This window comes from Macrosteles quadrilineatus, unplaced genomic scaffold (assembly GCF_028750875.1).
Source record: "Macrosteles quadrilineatus isolate MER2022 unplaced genomic scaffold, UCM_ALF_1.0 Scaffold_5__1_contigs__length_97177068, whole genome shotgun sequence".
Classification (NCBI taxonomy): domain Eukaryota; kingdom Metazoa; phylum Arthropoda; class Insecta; order Hemiptera; family Cicadellidae; genus Macrosteles; species Macrosteles quadrilineatus.
Window position 1 is genome coordinate 4,356,508 of NW_026542598.1, and position 19,473 is coordinate 4,375,980.

The 19,473-nt window shown below is 34.2% G+C and overlaps 2 protein-coding genes across 3 annotated transcripts in view; both read right to left on the minus strand.

Annotated features, from left to right (window-relative positions):
- LOC128994962 (neurocalcin homolog) overlaps nucleotides 1-19,473 on the minus strand; it is a 146,798-nt gene that overhangs the window by 85,146 nt on the left and 42,179 nt on the right. The window lies entirely within an intron of this gene.
- LOC128994963 (neuronal calcium sensor 2-like) overlaps nucleotides 1-19,473 on the minus strand; it is a 137,869-nt gene that overhangs the window by 77,045 nt on the left and 41,351 nt on the right. Inside the window, exon 1 of one of the 2 annotated variants that reach the window (XM_054419819.1) lies at nucleotides 1,888-2,041. The exons of the other annotated variant lie outside the window; for it this stretch is intronic. The gene's annotated coding sequence lies outside the window, so the exon portion shown is untranslated. Of the gene's footprint in view, nucleotides 1-1,887; nucleotides 2,042-19,473 lie in introns of those variants that run through there. 2 annotated transcript variants of the gene reach the window in all.

Sequence of the window (19,473 nt, forward strand, 5' to 3'; positions counted from 1 at the left end):
ACTTTACAACGCTTTTAACAGGGTTAGGTGTGTTTAGTGACCAAAACCCGCCTACGAGGATGAAAAAAGATTAAAATGATGGACCTCTCAGATGACTCTCTTTCAACATAGTCTATTTTCGTAGTCATATTTTGAATATTTTAACACAACAAGGAATTCGTAAAACTCTACGTTCTCACTTCAAATAACAATACTTTAAATTATATGTACCTTTAGAACATAAGTACCTATGAAGTTGTATTATTCGCCTCAATAGCATCTCAAATAAAACCGATCAACCCAGCGGATCACTGAAACCAATTAAAAACTCTAACATTGTTCAATCCGTACAATCCCTAGCTTCCACTCGACGTGAGTTTAATTTTCGAATTCAATTTACGCAACGTGACGAAATATAGTTCAACGTCACTGCGAGAATCCCAATCACCAATCAATTACCACGACCATTTGTCACTCACGTAATTGAAAGTGGATCCAAAATCGATTGGCTTTGGTAAACACACGGTTAATTACCAAGCGTATGTTTGTTTGCTGTACCACTATCATTGGTGACGTTTATCAATGCCACTGTAATATCAATACTGTCACTTGTATCAATATCAATACTGCTATCACTTTCTACCGGATGACTGGTCGAGGTCAAAAATCATCTAAATAGTGTCTTCAAATATTAAAATTTCTAATTTCAGCTGTAAAATGCTTGGAAGAAAATCGTGACAAATTCCACCGTTTATGGCAACATGCGAAGTCGATAAAGATTCTTTTTGTGAATATTGGGAATTTATTTCTATAGTTTAGTTATGACTTAACGCAGAAAAAGTAGACTATTTTCAACAATAACTACAACCCTCATTGGTTTGGTTTTTTAATTCTAGGTACATAAATCGGCAAAGTGTTGATTGTCATTTTAAAGGGTTCGTCTAATAAGGGCATTTCGCCTATTGGGTCTGATGATGATTGGAGTGTAAAATCGAAATCGATCACCACTTACCATCTTTTATATGTATTTACCGTCTTGTGAGTAAAATTTTTAAGTGTAACTATATTATTGCGGATTTTATTTGACGTATTTTTTGTGCTTTCATCTAATAAGGCGCAAATATGTAGATACTACTTAAATGGACATTTCTTTTACGGTACAAAGAAGGGGGCAAGTACCCGGTGATACAGATTGGACACAGTTGGCCAAAATTAGGAGTTTCCATACTAGCTGTGCAGTATAACCAAGTCAAAAACACAAGGGAGGAAAACCTCACTGCGGAAAAATATAATTAATTCCAGTCCTCGTTGAAATGTATTGCAGAATATATGTGTCCTGCGTTGTAGAACTGGTTCAATAATTTACGAGCCACTTTAAGAAGTATGGAATTGAACTAGCCCAAACTAAAGGTAACTGAGACCAAACATAATTTGGTATGAAAGCTACACCTAGAGGAAAGGTGTGCTACGGGGCGGACAGGGGGGCAGTTTACATGAAAAAGGGCCAGTTCCATTTGCGGGGTGATACCAGCGCAGCAGTACGCCGAACAAAAACTTATCGAAAACTCTACAGTCAAATAGTATTTAGGTGGAATAGATGACTGCACAAGAGAGAATATTCATAGGATCCAATGGGGAATAATTTAAGGAAAATCGTGTGAAAATGCCTCAAATGCGCGGTTGGCTGTGGGTGTCTTACTGCGCAGGTCTCACCGCCATATCAATGACCTCAGGATCGGTGTAAACATTATTTCACCATCAGCTCATCGCCGGTTCCACTTCCTCAGTTCATCCCCCATTACACCCAACCAGTAGCGCTTCGCCCAATAAAAATATCGCTCAGTAATAAACTAGTGTTATGGCTTATCGATTACAACTTACAATAGGGTGTATAGACTATTGGCCTACCGTAGTCGGTGTGGTTGACTTGGTCAGACGTAGATCCAACACGGGCGGAACTGTACACACTAACACACAGCACAGCACACAGACGACGTTGGCATATCGCGTACAACACACGGAGTACGGAGGCGAGCTACGGTGAGGGAATGGCGAGCTGCGCGGGCCCAGGCATAGGCAGACCTCCCACCCTCCAGCATCGACCCGCGCTGCAACCCAACAACCCACCAACCCACCACCCCACAAACCCTACCTCTCTTAACCTCCTTTGCTCTAGTGGCCCTCAAAGGCCGCTGTCTATTCCGACACTGAGTCTGGTCCATTCAACAATTCGGGCACCATTTAGGTCACCTGATTTGATATTTTTCATCCCGTATTTCGGTATGCATTTAGGGGGTGAGGGGAGCAGAGGTTAAGTTTCGAAAATATCCAAATATTGTAATAACAAAGGCCGCTGTCTATTCCAACACTGAATCTGGTCCATTCAACAATTCGTGGTCCGTTTAAAAATGATCTAATTTTACAATCTTCACCTCCTTGGGGCTTAGGAGATATTACTATGGGAGAGGGATAGGGTAGGAGTGAAATTCCGACTCTTGTTTCTTCAGAAATAAGTGACCAATATAAAGATCTAATGTTACACCGAGAGCTGTACTTAGAGGTCCATTTAACACTTACGAGTTCAGTTGGCATCTAACAAAAAGGCCTTACTTGAGCTAATTTACTCACATTTCGGAACTGTATTGAAGAGGAAATGCCAAATTGAACTTTTAAAGGTTGTGTCGTCTTGGGGGAAAAGGCGTTCACTTCTTCAACTGACTAATGTAAAAAGCCGCGATCACATACACTATCTGTCTAGCTAGAGTTTCGTCAACACCATTGATAGAATCACCTAATTAGATTTAAGCCCCCGAATTGAGGATCTCGCTTAAAAGACGAAAGAAGTTAACTTTCAAATGTTGGTTAGTCTTAGAAAAGTGTCAAAATACTGGCTAACACATTAAACAGGTTAGGGTCTTCAGGTATACTTAACCTTGCTTTCATATTCTGGAAGTTGCAGGATTTTGCTAACTCAATTATTACAGTCTCACTCTAGGTCATCATATGCACGATTTCCAACGTAAATATGTTGGACACTACACAGACACTGGGTTATAGAATACATAGTCTACACAAATAACTTAAAGCTTTGCTACAGTCTTCCTCACATAAAAAACCATCTGTAATTTTTGAACATAGTGAAAAATCAATTAAATGAGTAAATGAGTGTATTTCCATTAAACATTACAAAGTCAAAACAATCTTATCTTTGGAAATACAAACTGACCACTTTGACAAGTTGTGTGGTCAGCAGAGAAAATTTCTTAACAAACTAATTCACTGATTAACAAATTAAGGGAATGGAAAGATTTCAAATCACCGAGTATTTCGAAAACCAAGGTTCGATTTATAAACAGCTTCATCTTCCTCCCTATTCGATTTATGGTTCAATGTCGCGCAACCAATAAATTTCAGTAGAATAGATCACCTTCTAAAATACGGCATTTTGTACACGGTGCATTGATATTGGTCCTGTAATGTAAGATGGTAAACTACAAAATTTACAAAAAAATGTTTACAATGGTATATTACGTGATGTTTAAAAGTTTTGAAGCATAAACATTGCAACTGTTTGTGTACATGTTGATATTCATACAAATGTTGAACAGTAGTACGTGATTGCAGAGATAAATGCTCACTTTGAAACTCGCCCTGCTGCTTCTCTTATCCTGACGACGATTTATTTTATAGTTTTCAATTCAACTTAATTCGGTCATTATCTCGCATGAGAAAATTTGCTGTTCACTGCAATGCCTTGTATACCTCTCTCACTGTACATTCATCCTCACTGGTTTGATCTTGTTTACTTACAGTTAGTGATGTGGGCCAGGTAAATACCCAGTGGGTAGGTAAATACAAATTGGGTTTTTACCCGGGTATTTACCCCAGGCCCGGGTAAATACCCAAAAACTGGGTATTTATAATTTGTATTAAAGTTAGAGAAGATTGAGATGTTTTTTTGCAATTATTACCCTGTACGGATAGTCAAATGATGATAAAATGTGTTAAACAAAATTTCATGTGGTCACTACTAGCATTTTACTTCTGGGTATAATCACCATAAATACCCAGGTCTGAGCATAAAGCATAATCGGCATAAATACCCTGGTCGCATGGTTGCACTGGTCCTGACTACTTATGATTTTTTCAATTTCTATGATAGATAGACAAATTTATTTTATTGAAAGTGAAAATAAATAATTTGCAAAGTAATAATTATTATTTAGAAAGACAGGAAAATTTAACCTAGTGGCCTATGTGTAAACAACTGAAGAAAATAATTAAAGTTCAATCTGTAGGATGGCAGGATTTAATAATATTTTTGTTCTAGATCTTTTGTTGGTATCAATGGAAAAAAGAATTAATTTCATAAACTTGTGATACAAAACATTTGAATCTATAGCACAATAGATCTTAAAAATTTTATTAAGTTAGACCAAAAAACAGGAGATACATTTTTCTAGTAGGTTTATCCAAATATTGTTTCCAACCAAGCGGGGTAACACAGAAAAGTTTAATTACTTTTATTATTCTGCCATTCTGCCTATGTCAATCAGGCCTTAGGTCTGTCTAGCCTTCCAAGCCATTTAGGCTATACAATAAAAAAATTTTCATCATAAATGCCCAACAATTCCTGGATATTTAAAAATTAAAATAATTTTGTTTATGTTATTTAATTGGTTATAAGTTGTGACGCTTAGCGCCACTAATTTATATAGTGCCACACAACTAAATCGCTGGCCTTGCGATCGGCGCGCCTCCTTCGGTCTGCCGCTTGCCTTTTTTCGAGAAACGTCAAGGAGCTACGAAATCGAGTTTTCCTCCGTCTTGTCTGTCGCCGGTCTTCGTTCCCTTCGTTGGATTTTCTGATCGTCCGTTTACTGAGATCGACATACCCTCGTTTTATCAGGATGAGTCTATAATTATTAAGTAGAGCTAAGACTAGGATGACAGGCTAGATTAACAATATAAGGGGAAGCCGGCAGGCTTTCGCCCCACTCGCAGAAATGTAATTCCAAAATAATGATTACCTCGCTTAACGAGGTAATCATTCCTAGACATGCAATAATCACCACGTTGAAAGTTTAAGTATTAATTCATTCAGGAATCACCTTATGAGTCCAAATTGGTTCAGTAACGAGTTAGGGAACGAAATTTACCTGTTTTATCATCATTTCCGTTTTACACAAATTAGCAGTTTAGTTTGGAAGGTTAGCTATAGTTCTGTTTAATAGTTAAAAATAAGTAATCAAAGCTGGCTTGGCCTGCTTCTGGTCTGGGTAAAGATTTCCGCCCTCTGGTTCCCCAACAACGTTTCCAATTAAATTGTCATTTTAAGATGGTAGTAGAGTATAGCACGTTCTTAATTGCAACATGCTAGGGTCCTCCAGGCCCTAGCACCCACAGCAGCCAATTACCAACACATTTAACTTAACTAGTGTCCCTGTTGCTCGAAATCGAGCAATTGCTCTCGTTTTTTTACATTGTAATATTTACGCCAACCCAAATTCAAATATTAACTATTTCATTTCAACCAAGTAAGTAAATGTTTTGTAGAAAACTAACTGTTAAATTAGCAAACTTATTGACTGTTTACAATTAACATATGTCCTTCTTCTCGCTTTTAATTTCTGACAACAGCTGGAGTTTCATAAAAGTATTTTGTTTCCCATGTCAATCTTATGGAGGAATACGAAACTTTAAAGGGCCCCAGGGCCTCACCCTCTAATTATTTCCCTAAAAAGAAAGTTTCTTGCACAACTTCACGTTACGCTCTTTCCAATGACACCAAGAACATGTAAATCGGTTCAGTAGTTTCGGAGGAGTAATTGTCACAAAAAACCTGCTTGTGTATTAAATAAGTATAGATTACAATTAATACATCACATCACCACAGAAACCATAACCAGTTTTCACCCCCAATTATCTCTCCTTAGGGCCACAAAATTTATAAAATGATAAAAGTTGAAATAGCCACAGTCTTTTTTAATTTACTATTTTTTAAGTTAAATTTAACTGATGTTACTCGATTTAAGACACGAAACCCCATGCTTATTTAGAATCTATATGTATTAGGCCTATTTAAAAAAAGTGCTCAATCATTAAATAAAAGGTACTTAACTTAGTAAAGCTTCAAGTTACTGTAAAATGTGTTATAGAAACATATTTAGGGGTAAATATAAATGAATTTCAATCGATTTCATAAATACCCAAAATACCTGGGTATTTATGGATTTTGGGTATTTACACGGGTAAATAACAAGGGTATTTACCCCGAGTTTTAAATACCCGGGTATTTTACATCACTACTTACAGTATGAGTAATTTACTTATTAGTTAAGACTGAAAATACCAAGTGAACTTTGAGTTTCGTGATAGTTTGACATTATTCATCGCTTTCTCCTAATATGTGTATATTTTTTTCAAATCAACAATTGACTACGGCCACAATTCAGTGGTACAGAAACAAATGGGAATATGTCTATATAGAAGGTTGCTAGTTCAATTCCAGACTAGGTCGATTTTAGACCTAGATTCCATTTGTAGATACTATCAATTATTGATGCTATCTGGCGAATGTTAGGTAACCAAAGTTTGGATCGTTCCCTCACAAAAACTAAAACATGGTAACTTAAGAACATTTTACAACACGTCCAGACATTTCATCCTGCTTATATAAAAAGCTAAAATCATTTTTAAAAATCAAAACTTAAGGAGAATTGCAACACCAATGTGTAAAGTATGAAACCTTTGAAACCTTTTTCCGTGTTAAGTGTTGACCCAAAATGTGTCAAGAGCTCTTTTATTTGAAGCGTCGCGTTCCGCTTGCAATTAAGTAACACGCGTCTGCATTCACTACATTTCCATTTATCCTACCAATCTGTTCCATCGAACACCACGTTTTTCAGCGCGTTGGATTGAAAATGGAAAGTGTACATTTTATCATGCAATCACCTTGGAGGCCGAGCTTTGCATGAGGAATGTCTTTTTCTATGTTCAACCTTATTTTTCAAGTACGATTTAAGGCGTATACACTTAACAAAATAACGCTCTGTACATTAAACAGTATTTAATAAACATTCTGATTTATTAATGAGCTTATATGCTTAAAAAGCAGAAGCTGAATATTATTTAGCGCGATCTAGACGAGAAGAATGGTTTTGACAACTTGTTAATTAGTTAATATACGGTATTTAAGTTTGAATTAATTTTCAGATAACCTCAGGTCATTGTTTAACTTGTCTTATTAACTTTCAGGAAATTAAGCTTTTTTTACCAGACCAGAATTTATTTGTTTATCTATATTGCTTTGACAGTATAAGGAGACATTTTGAGAAATGGTTCAAACGATCGAACTCTTAATCATAACTTAAAATTTGTATCACAAAAAGTAATACATTTATTGATGTCTTTTAAATTGGATAAGTGTATGGGAATTGATAATACAAATTGTATGTGATTATATTAAGTGTATAAGCTTTTATGCCTGTATCTTGTACTAATTGTAATAACAGATACAGTATTACTAATTGTACCTTTTATTGTGACCGTACGTCTTAGCAATTGAATAACTACTAAAAATATCCCAACTCATAAAATCTAAATCAAGTTTTCTTAAAACAGAACGCACCTCAAGTGAAGTGTAACGAACGACAAAACTTTTATCTTTTCACACGAAACGGCTGAGAAAACGTCACGACTTTTGTTAAGTTCTCCAGAATTATTCTTAGAAACATAATTTTAGTTCTCCTTGTTCAAAGCCAGAAGGTTTTATAACTTAGGACATCTGTACGCGTCGTTGAGCAGGCTTGTTATTTACTCTGTTTGATTATTTACTTTTGCACTTCTATTTTTATTACTTTAGATGTTACGTAGGTTTTTACTGTAAAAGTTGAAGGATTACTTTGATCGATTGTCATCATGCTTTTCTTATCATTGTATTGAATTACTTAAGAACTTCCAACTTTGTATAGTCATAGATTTATCATTACTTATAATCATAATTATTACTTCAACAAATCGTTAACTTGAATACAAGATGTATAAAGCAATGCTATTGTATTTATATTTTGCAATCGATTTTACTCAACTCAAACCAAATTTCGGTCAAACCAAATAAAAGGTAGTCCCCTACACATTTTTTTACGAATTGTTTAACCCAATGAGGTTTTTCTGGATCTAACGCCTACCCCTGGACCATATTATGCCAAAGTCATTGCGAAATAAAACTTTATATAGTGTACTATTATATCGCAGGAATCTTTCTCCGTTTTCAAAATTAATAAACGGCGTACTGATCTTTTTCCAAACATGCCGCTACCCCAAGTCGGATTCTTTGACTTAACAATACAAAAGAGGCTCTGACATTTACTAACAAAGAAATCCCTCGCGCATCTTCGTATTGGTATTTCATTATTTCGAACCCTTTACACAGGTATTAAATTGGATGGAAGACAAGTTAAAGACGGTAGGCCTAGCTAAAAAGCTAAATAGATCAAATTGATAACCTTCGATACGTTAAAGACTGTCTTTACTGTTGTTAAACATTCGTTAACTGCAGTATAGCATGTTTTATTGTGTACACTTTAATTCCTTGAAGTATTGTTTACAAGCTTTATCATAATTACAAGATGAGAAAAATAAACTAATACCTTAACGACTATTCTAGAGTTTTATTTTACCATCATTATATTGGCAAGAGCAACCAAAGCGTGGTACAGAGCAAAAATGTTGCAGTATATTTGTAATGGACAAAACAGGTGATAACAACACAGTACGATAGCAAACCTGATGCATTACTTTGTGCAATGCTAAGTGCAGAGATGCTAAACTATGTGATGAGATATAAAAAATATTAAGTTATAGTTATGTAGAAGTGAGTCAGTTAATGCTTCACACAAGGGAGACGTAATAATGTTGGCAATGTAAACAAACTTGCACCGAAGAAGTTTTGAATGTATCATACTGACCGCCAGGAGTTAAATCAACATTAATTGTCTGCAATGCTTAAATGTTCAGGTCAGGTTGATATTTTAATTCAAATATACAGGGTGTCCCAGAACTCTCTACCAATATTTTAGGGCATTGCTCCTGGGTAAGAAACATACCTAAATATCATATTTAAATTGTCCGGAAGTCCTTGGTTACTCACACAGCCGCCATTTTGTTTTTTTCAACTAATTAATTTTTTCCTGAAAAGTGGTTAAACATACGAAATTGAAACTTTGCACAAACATTTATGACAACTAGACAAAGCTACCAAAAAATTATGAAAATTTTTCAAATTCATAAAACAAAATGGCGGCCATTTAAAATTTTGTTTCTTAAATAACTGGAAAACCGTTGATTTTACCAAAATTTTAAACGGCTGCCATTTTGTTTTATGAATTTAAAAAATTCTCATAATTTTTTGGTAGCTTTGTTTAGTTGTCATAAAAGTTTGTGCAAAGTTTCAATTTGGTATGTTTAACCATTCTTTAGAAAAAAAATTAATAACTGAAAAAAACAAAATGGCGGCTGTGTGAGTAACCAAGGACTTCCGGACAATTTAAATATGATATTTAGGTATGTTTCTTACCCAGGAGCAATGCCCTAAAATATTGGTAGAGAGTTCCGGGACACCCTGTATTTCGAATCTAATTAACAAGTGGATTTAAATTATAACTAGTTCCGCTCAATATTGCAAGCAGACAACTACATTGCACTCCTAGTCTTATTTACATTTTATACAAATAACATTACAATATTTTACTTTAATTTAAAAAAAAAAACATCACCAGCTGTAAGATAACCCCTTTTTTTTGTATGGATGTAAACAAAATTGTTTCATGGCCATCTGTTTTGATGTAAACAAAATGTAAACTTGAAAAAGTTCAGATGATTAACAACTTCAGCACAAACTCTGAAATTTTAAAAGCCGATAGGAGGAAGGGCTTTCATGGGATATCAGCCAAACCAGCAAAAGGCACATCTAGAGGATAAGAGCAAATTGATACCCAATATGCCTATAAAAATAAATATTTAGGGGTCAATTTGCTGCACACAAAAATCTAACAAATTTAATAATATAGATAAGGCAATTGTTTGGATAGGGGTTTTTATACGTCAAAACAATAAATTGAAACGTTCCTGTCGGAAAGGACTGAAATTGGCAATCGGCCCAGTATACGTTTTTAGAATGACAAGACTGAACATTCTCGTTTATTACAAAATAGGTTATGAACTTGAAGTTTTCGTCAATACAGCATGTAAGTCAATATAACTAGTTTCTTAGCAATATAGAACCATTTACACTTAGCAAAACATAGTCAAAATTGTAACACATTTCGTCAGGAGTTAACACAATATTAAAACACTCGTAATATTTCGTGTATTCGATATCTGCATCTAATAGTTTTTCTTGGCCACGCGATGGCGTTCTAATGTTTTCTCAAATAATGTATATCAAAGTTTTAAGTTGTTTCTCATTACAATAAGCGTTTTTGACCATTTTCTCGGACTTCTGGGGTTCAAAAACTGCTACAATTCTCCAAAATCATCGATCGAAAGTGCTTTCACGACAAAAGCAAAACTTATAGTCATTGTAGCAGACTTAGGAGCAAACATTAATAAATCTATTTAATTTATACTATAAGGGATTTTTCTGTAACAAAACTTTTTCAGCCGTACATTGCAAACCTTATGATCTAGCGATCATTGCACACCTTATGATCTAGCGACGAATGTTAAGATCATTTACTTTAGGGCTTTGCCCCCCTGACGTTTATTGCATCTATATAGTCTATTGTAAAAGATCCAGTTATGCAGACCAACTTTGTTATTATTTATTTGAGACTATACAGATACTATTGTTAGCCTCATTCGTACGGATCCTACTGCACACTAGCGCTCAGGTCTCGTTTGGATCACTCTCGGAGCACCGGTACAGTTTACCAGGTACAGGTAGAGGATACATGGGCGCTGTCTACTAGGTCAAGGACCGTACAAGGTGACCCGGCAAACGAGGCTGAGTCTATCAATATATAAAATATCACTACCAACATCACAACTTTCAATCATCACTGACGCGTTAACATGGACCTCACAATAACTCTTATAAAATAACACGTGTCTAACTCGGCGTGATACACGCATTGTTGTCGTTCAATTTCCAAAATCAAATTATATGATACAACATTCGTGATGCTCAATCAAAATAAGATGAGACCTATAAAGTTGGGGTCACCTTCTTCGCCTACATGGTGGAGAAAGTGTTTTTGTCAAAATTTTCGAGTTTGAGTTTTAAGTAGATGTATCCGTGTTGGGTCCCCCTGAACCCAAAAAAGTGGTTTTCGAAGTGATGTTTGTGTGTGTATGTAGATGTGTACAGAGCTTCAGACCACACCTGTGGTCCGATTTTGACGAAATTTTGTATGTAGGTACTAACTCATGGTATATCCAGGAGTTTTTTATTTTTTAAAAATTTTGATGTTAAATGGCGATTTTCCCATAAAAACCCATAAAAAGCTGAAAATCGGATTTTTTCGAAAATGGCTCGAACAATTCTGATAAAAGCTTAGTATGTTATAGACCTTTAAATTCTGAAGAAAATGGTACAAATCCAATTTCCGTAAAAATTACTCATCCAAAGTTATTGTAACTTATGTTATTTTCCCATAAAACCCCATAAAATAATGAAAAACCGTATTTTAGAAAAAAAAACTGTGTTTGACATTTACTTCCTGTTATCATAGGTTCTTTAAATTAATAAAACCTCAAGGGTAAAATATAATAAAAATATTACAACTAGTATATTTTACATCACAAACTTATCCGCAGATAAGCCACGTCAATTTTTATTGCAAACTAGTATAAATATTAAGTGTTAGCTAAAAACTATACAAAGCCGGAGATTACACTGTGAAATCAATATCTGACCGAATTGTAATCAATGGTAATGTAATTCTGCCTAATCATCTGAAAGGTAAATGAATTATGTTTAGACCATTAAACCCAAATAGGATCCACCAATTACGTATATTTCAATTGAAAATCATTAAACCCAAATAGGATCCACCAAATAAGTATTTCAATTGAAAATCATCTATGTCACATTACATTCCTATTGTAAACACCTACATATCTGGAAACCCATGCTTACTCGATCGTTTGTTATAGTATTTAATTTTGTAATTGTAATTAATTTCATATCATAAAAATCTGATTCACTAAAAGGGATAATTAATTAATCCCTTTTGTTATGGCTGAACTGTTTTGAATTTAGGCAGATAGAGAGAGTTTGATTTATATACAAAATGTAATTATAATTAGTCAATACAACGTAATCAGATTTATTTACCTTAAGTAATATTATTAAATAAAGCGATATTGTTTGTAAACGAATCACTAGAATTCAAACAAATTATGATTGTTGGACCATTCAATAGGCTATATTGTCATGAAAAGTTTTCAACAAATATTTCAAATAGTTCAAAAGTAACTAGCAACTGCTTTGTTTGGTTTCTAAAAGTTTTTAAGAATAAACGAGTAAACGCTAGTATAGTGATTAGAGGGCTTCTGTTCTTGGAGATCCGGGTTCGAATCTTTCAAATCACCAATAGATTCCAATGCGGGGGTATTATAATACATTTAAGCAGTATCGGCATTCTGACACACTTTTTCTCCCATTATTGAGGGCTAGTCAACAACCCTTATCGTGGATACGCGATGGTAGCAACTATGATAGAAAAACGCAAAAGTTGCAATAACTTTTAAATTGTATGTTTTACAGCAAAGGGGCTGTACAGTTGTTTATGAGATTAGAATTTTCTTTATTTTATGGGGTTTTATGGGAAAAACACATATCAAATAAAAATGTCTAAAATATGGATAAAACGCATGGAGAATCCAAGAATAAAGGGGTACACCCCGAAGAAAAAAACTTGTAGCTTCAAATTAAATGACCCATAATGACAACAAGGAAATAATACATGAGGTAAAAGGGTAAACTATATTTTTATTATCTTTGGTTTTGCTCGATATAATAGAAAATTATTACTTGAGAGAGGTTGTAAGCATGCATTGCAATTTGACAGTATGAATTTCAGTCTAGACAGTTTTCCAAAATGAAGAATGTTCTTTTGGCCAAGGAGAGCTATTTCTTTATACAGATTGAACTACAACTTATGTTAAACGCCGAAAAAACACCGTGTCAAAGCAATATCACATAGCTAAAATACCCTCGCCGCAGGAAACCTGCAGACTAAGCGAATTTCCATTTGCCTGATTGGATTTACACTAAAATGTCTCCATTCATTCCTTATTTAAATAATGACTTTACCGAGTACTTAGGTTTGCTGCAACAGGGAGGGTAAAAGTGTGTTTTTTTGTTGTTTTTTTTTTTTTTTTGTAAAATATTATAAACTGAGACAATTCCATTTTGATCAAATTTGGGAAATGCATTTATTCCTTACTAAACTTAAGTTTAGTACTACACTTAACTACACTACTACTTAATTACGTTACTACACTTAAGTTTAGTAAGAAATAAATTCATTTCCAAAATTTGATCAAAATGGAATCTTTTGCGTAACCATTAGGCGCATAATAAAGCTTCAATATACCAAATTATTACTTTTAAAGCTCTACAAAATGGATTGGAAATAAATTGCAAAATTTTATGTTTTTTTTATGGGAAAATCCAATTTTTACCCCCATAAAACCCCCCATAAGCCCCGTTCCCATAGTCAGATCATGCTGGTTTGCGAACTCGTTCGAATAAATATATCAAATTTCATCAAAATCGGATCATTTTGCTCGAGTTATCGTGCTAACGAATACACACACATATATATATATGAATTTGAACGGATGGTGTTTTTGGCCTCTAGGGACCTCAAAACGAAAAAGTAAATCGGCCCCGGGTCCAGGTCTTACCATGAGTACAACGGTAAAATAAATCGTGACTGACATTCTGGACCAACTGAACTGCTGTCCAATACCAATAAAAATCTATAATGAAACTGGAAATGTGTTCGGTCTGCGTCGCCGAAGCGTCAGTTCACTTCAGTGTTAAATGTTTTCCCTGGATCGAACGCCTACAAGCAACAGTAGTTATCGTTGTACGGCCGGAGCGTTATTGAATATCCTCCACATTTCCCGTCTCAAATTGAGGCGCAGTCGTTAAAAGTTCAGATTTTCAATAAACGGTTCCAGTGTTTCATAGACATGTTGTCACGCTGTTAGGAATGAATAAATGAAAATACCCTTTTTATTTGAGGCCAATTTAGAATTACATGACTCTTTCTTACAATAAATCCAATTAAGAAACAATTATACACAGGACTACTGGTATAAAATATTTTCTTTAAATATCGCTAGTAGAGGAAATATAAAATATAAAGTTATTCTCTAACATACGTTATGGATAAGTAGGATTAAGACAAGCTTCGAACTGTTAGTATGCAAGTGTTAGTTGCATGAAAATGAAGACGCACTTTTAAATCTACGGGCCGGACTACACGAGCGTATGAAACGCCACCGACCGTCTGCTTTTTTTGCAGAGCCAATAGCTTTATATGATGTGGACTACACGGGCGTTTTGTCTGCCTGGTGAGGACGCGTAATTCAGGCGTTCGGCAGATCTAACGCCTCTGGATGCGTTAAATACGCGGGCAGATCGTCGGCTCGCCGGACTACACGTAGCGGCAACTAGCATTTCTCCTGCGCGTTGGCACATCCCTCCCATCACTTTGGCAAGTCCAATTCTGCACTACTTGTTTTAATTGGAGTCGTCTGATTGTTTTTGTGCCTAAATATTTGTATTGGTTTTGTTGAAAAAAAAAAAATTTCTGAGTACATTCTGTTACTAAACAACTTGATAATGTTGGGTTTGACTACCAAACGCCTCTTTGCACGACGTTTCTTCTTAACAGCCTTCAACAACAGCATACCAGCTACATATCCGACCTGTACAGTATCGTCTCCATTGGAACGGTCCAAATGTCAGTCACATTGGGCGAGCATAGTCGGCGGCGTTCTACGCTCGTGTAGTCAATGCTCTCGCGTTCAATACGCTGCTGATTAGCTGATTGTCGGCTTCGTGTAGTCCTAGACATTTTTGCGCGTACTATCGGCGGCGTTTCATATGCTCGTGTAGTCCGGCCCTACGTAGAAAATTAGAGAAACGCTAGTGACAGAAGGGGAAAGGAATAATAGTTATAAAAAAACTGGTACACGTTTTAGAAGCACGTGTACGTAGGGAAAATTGGAAAAAGTTGGGTCGCATAATCATAGTTATTTTTTAAGTTTTATTGATCGTTTAGCAGATTTAGCTCGATTATTTCAAATTATGTAAATCAAACTGTAATTCCACAAACTAGGGACACGAATCGTCGACCTTTTTGTTGTCTTGAAATACGCAACGATCATTTACACAATTTAGCCTGTATCTGATTTATTAATTTCTCCATGACCTAATAACACCCTGAGTGGTACAATGGTGTTCATCATTTATGAACATACGCTATCTTGTAAAATAGGTGTAATGAGAACAAGTACGTTGAACAGGAATAAAGAAAAATCAATTATCAAATGAACATAGTAAATACCTAAATATACTTTCACGCATCATTTCCGTTCAGTTTAAGTAGCTCGATTAAATAACAAACAGATAGACATTTTCAGTAGTATTTATTATAACAATCGCAACATGCAATGGAACCCTCTAAGCGTTAACAATCAACAAGTAGTGAAAGTTTTAAATAGCGGACGTACTTTAGCATCACGCGAAACACCTCGATATTTGCTTACGGATAATGAATAATCACAGACTCGTTGATTAATTTGCATAAAGTCTTAATATTCTGTGATTTGTCTAATTATTTAAAACAACAAATTGTAAACCACGATTCTCTGATGGAAGCAGCAGTATAGATAACGACCACGCTAATAAAATAATTATCTTTAAAAATGTTTAATTTTTTGTTCTATTCATCTACAGATTAAAATGTTGCTTATGGATTAGCAAACCATATGGATATCCTTAAAACAGTTATTAGATATTATATTCACATCCACTGATGCTTTAGTGTGTTGGTTATTTCCCCTTTAGAGATTACTTTAATAACTAAAAAGTGTATTTAGACTGAATGGTCTTCGCAAATGTTAGGAAACTACTCAGATTCTCTAAGTATCAGCCAATCGTTATGACGTTCTCTCGTGATATAAGTGTAGGGTTTTGTCTATATATTTATCGCTTATAAATCTGTTGTTAACCCGTTTAACCTTAAGCTGTCTTCCCTTGCACACTGCATATCATACTCAATTGTGTTACCAACTAGTTAATTTTCTTAAAAATTTTAACTATTCTTGTTTTTGATCTTGTTATTTTATCTTGTCATGTCTACCTAGCTTTTTACTGTTATATTGTTCATCTAATCATTGCATCTTTAGCCAAAAGCCTGTCAACAATGTATATATTATTGTAATTAGAGCTATCCGTTGTAAATATAATAAAAAAACATGATAGATCAAACAATATAGATAATGGTAGAGAAATCCCCCGCTAAACAATATGAGTATTTTGTGTTCGTCAAATACTTATTCAGAAACACAGCCCAAACCGACTACAAACTATCACCAACTTCAGCAATGCTTCAATTATTTATATTCATAATAAATACAAATAAATTTAATACACATAAAATGGTTTTATTTTGTGCGAAAAGGAATGGCGTTGTTGTATTTGATATTTTAGAGCTTTGAAACGTGTGCTAGAAATATTTTGCTATATGAAAACATTCAATACAGTATTATTTTATCAAAGGTATGCTAGGCTGAACTGAGAGCACAATCAGAAGGGAATTTCAGACAATGTTTTGATTTAGTTGCTATACTTTACACAATAAGCTGTTTCAAACTAGTACAACACCATAGAGTATTCTCTGGGCTTGAGAGGTGGTTTGATATAGTTTCTGTTGCAGTTGAACTAGTATAAACTCCACGACTATATTGGCCACGACGATTATTTTTTTGGTTTGTGTCCAATAAAAGTGTTGCATAAAATATATTTCAATTGTTTTAAAGTTTTTGAGAATACTGAGAACCAAGGCACATATTTAATTTGTGAATTTGTCTAGGTTGACCTGCTTTATATATAAATTTGCAAGGATTTATTATTAAGGATTAAATTCATAGGCATAGCGTATTCAAAAGTATTTTATTAGCCTATACCACTACTTATTAAGACATGGACGCAAATGGGTTATTTTAACTTAAGAAGGATGAGGGTAGAATATAGTAAGATGCCTTGTGTGGTTTACTGACTAAGAAGCTGTTTCGTTAGCCACAATCATTGAAAACCCAAAGATCGAGCAGAATTATGTCCCGTTATTTACATTAACACTACTGATTTTTCACAGGATTTTCTAAAAGATTGTAACAAAAGAGTAGAGGTTCTCCCACAGTTATATGCATGTATTTCCCAAACAACCCCTATAACAAAGTATTTGTTCTAAGGAGGTTTTCAAAAACAAAAAACAGTTAAAATAAATTTTTATAGTAGGAAATTACATTATCTGTTACTAAACTAAAACGCTAGTTTTACAAAGATTTTCATTACAAATCAAAAATTTGGCAAGATTGGGCACTAACTCGGTTCAATACTGGGTTTCTCGTAGACACCAAATCATTGTCTTTTGTTTCAGTAACCGCTAATCCTTGTAGTTAATTTGTCTTTTTAATGTAACTATAGGGAGGTGATTTTAGTAACACAATAGCGACGATAAGTGGGTTTGTAGGAATATATATAGATGCTCATAGTAAGTATCATAATTTAACTAAATCTATTCAGAAAGTCATTTTTCGAGATAGTTTAGTTACAAATAATATTGACTGAAATCGAATTTCTAAGTTTTAATAATTAAATTATCATGAAAATTATTTGTCCGCCATTTCAAAATACATAAAACGTTTATAAAATCTAGTTTCTTACTTTTTAATTTTACTATTTGCAAAGATTATTATTTAAATGCTCAAGGATTGCTAAATCATTTAAAAAACATTATTTTATCGTGAAAACCTCTTTTCCACCGAACTGTCCATTTTAATCCAAACGTTGACAGCTTGAACGTCAATGAACAATTGAAACTGTTCTATAAAGTGAGTTCTACATTTACTATAACAAACTGTCAAATAAAATATTTGTCAGTAAAAGATTATAACACCTTGTAATCATGTTTTCCTCGTGGATTCGTTGTTAGTTTTACTAAAATACAATTTTTTTTAAATTTTACTATCTTCTATTACTCGTTCATGTTATTTCAATATACATGTTAATCCAATACTGGTTTAAGTAATTTAACAATACAACTAATCTAATCGTTTATGTAAATTTATGCCTATGTTAATCTGTACTAGTTAGTGTAATGTGATGTAATTCAACACAATTCTAATCCGGTAGTAGGTTATATAATGACAAAAATATACTAATCTATATGTAATCATCGTTTATGTATTTTATTCCGCTAATTTGATACTTATTTGAGTAATTATTTTATTTACGTAACTTAAAAAATTACCTAGCTATGTATATAACTAATGTAATTGTGATATTATACTCCGTAATACAATTTAACACACTATTTGTGTACAGTTTTACTAATATTATAGTACAAGTATAATATACGATTTGATTAATTGTATAATGCATTGCTGTGGTATTATCATTGTGGTAAATTACAGCAAGTCTCCTTATTTATTATGGTTAACAAAACTGCGCAACAGCAAACAAAGTAGGCGACTTTACAGCTACAATTCCCTAACAAAATTATCGACGAACCCACTATAAAGACCCCGCTCATTGTGGAAAGGTTGCCCCAATCGCAAAGTTTTGACGAGTTGGGGGATTTTCACAACTATTTCACAGCTCATTTGGTCTGCAGCCCTCCAAGTTGGGTCTTTGTTCATGATCGATTCATTCCCTCGCCGAGATATTCTCCCTCATTGGGGATTTTCAGCTTATCTTTGTCTCACTTCTGCCTGAACAAGCGTGATAATACTTAACTTTGTGAAGCAGAAGATTGGCAAACCGTTAGAACAGTTACCCAAATTAAATAATGCAGTTTTAGGAAAGATTTTAAAAAAGGAAAACAAATTAATCCAGACCGATAGGGATCTAAGTCGTCCGGATTAGTGAAACTCAGGATTAAAGTATATAAATTTAATATGTCGAATATCTACAGAATTCCAGTCGTTTAGAAATTCCTTGTATAAAATAATACTAACCCTTACACTCACATAAAAATGCAGTGTATTCTTAATACAAAACTCTGTCAAATATCAGAAGCATTGTAAACAGAGACTCATTCTTAAATAAGCAGAATGACGTTTATGCAAAGCTGTCAAATGGTTGTCTGGAAACAAAGTCTGTATTTACAGTATCCGTATCAATAAGGGTTTACTGTTTGCAAAAACAACAGCACTATAAAATCATACGAAACCTTTTATATGACTTCT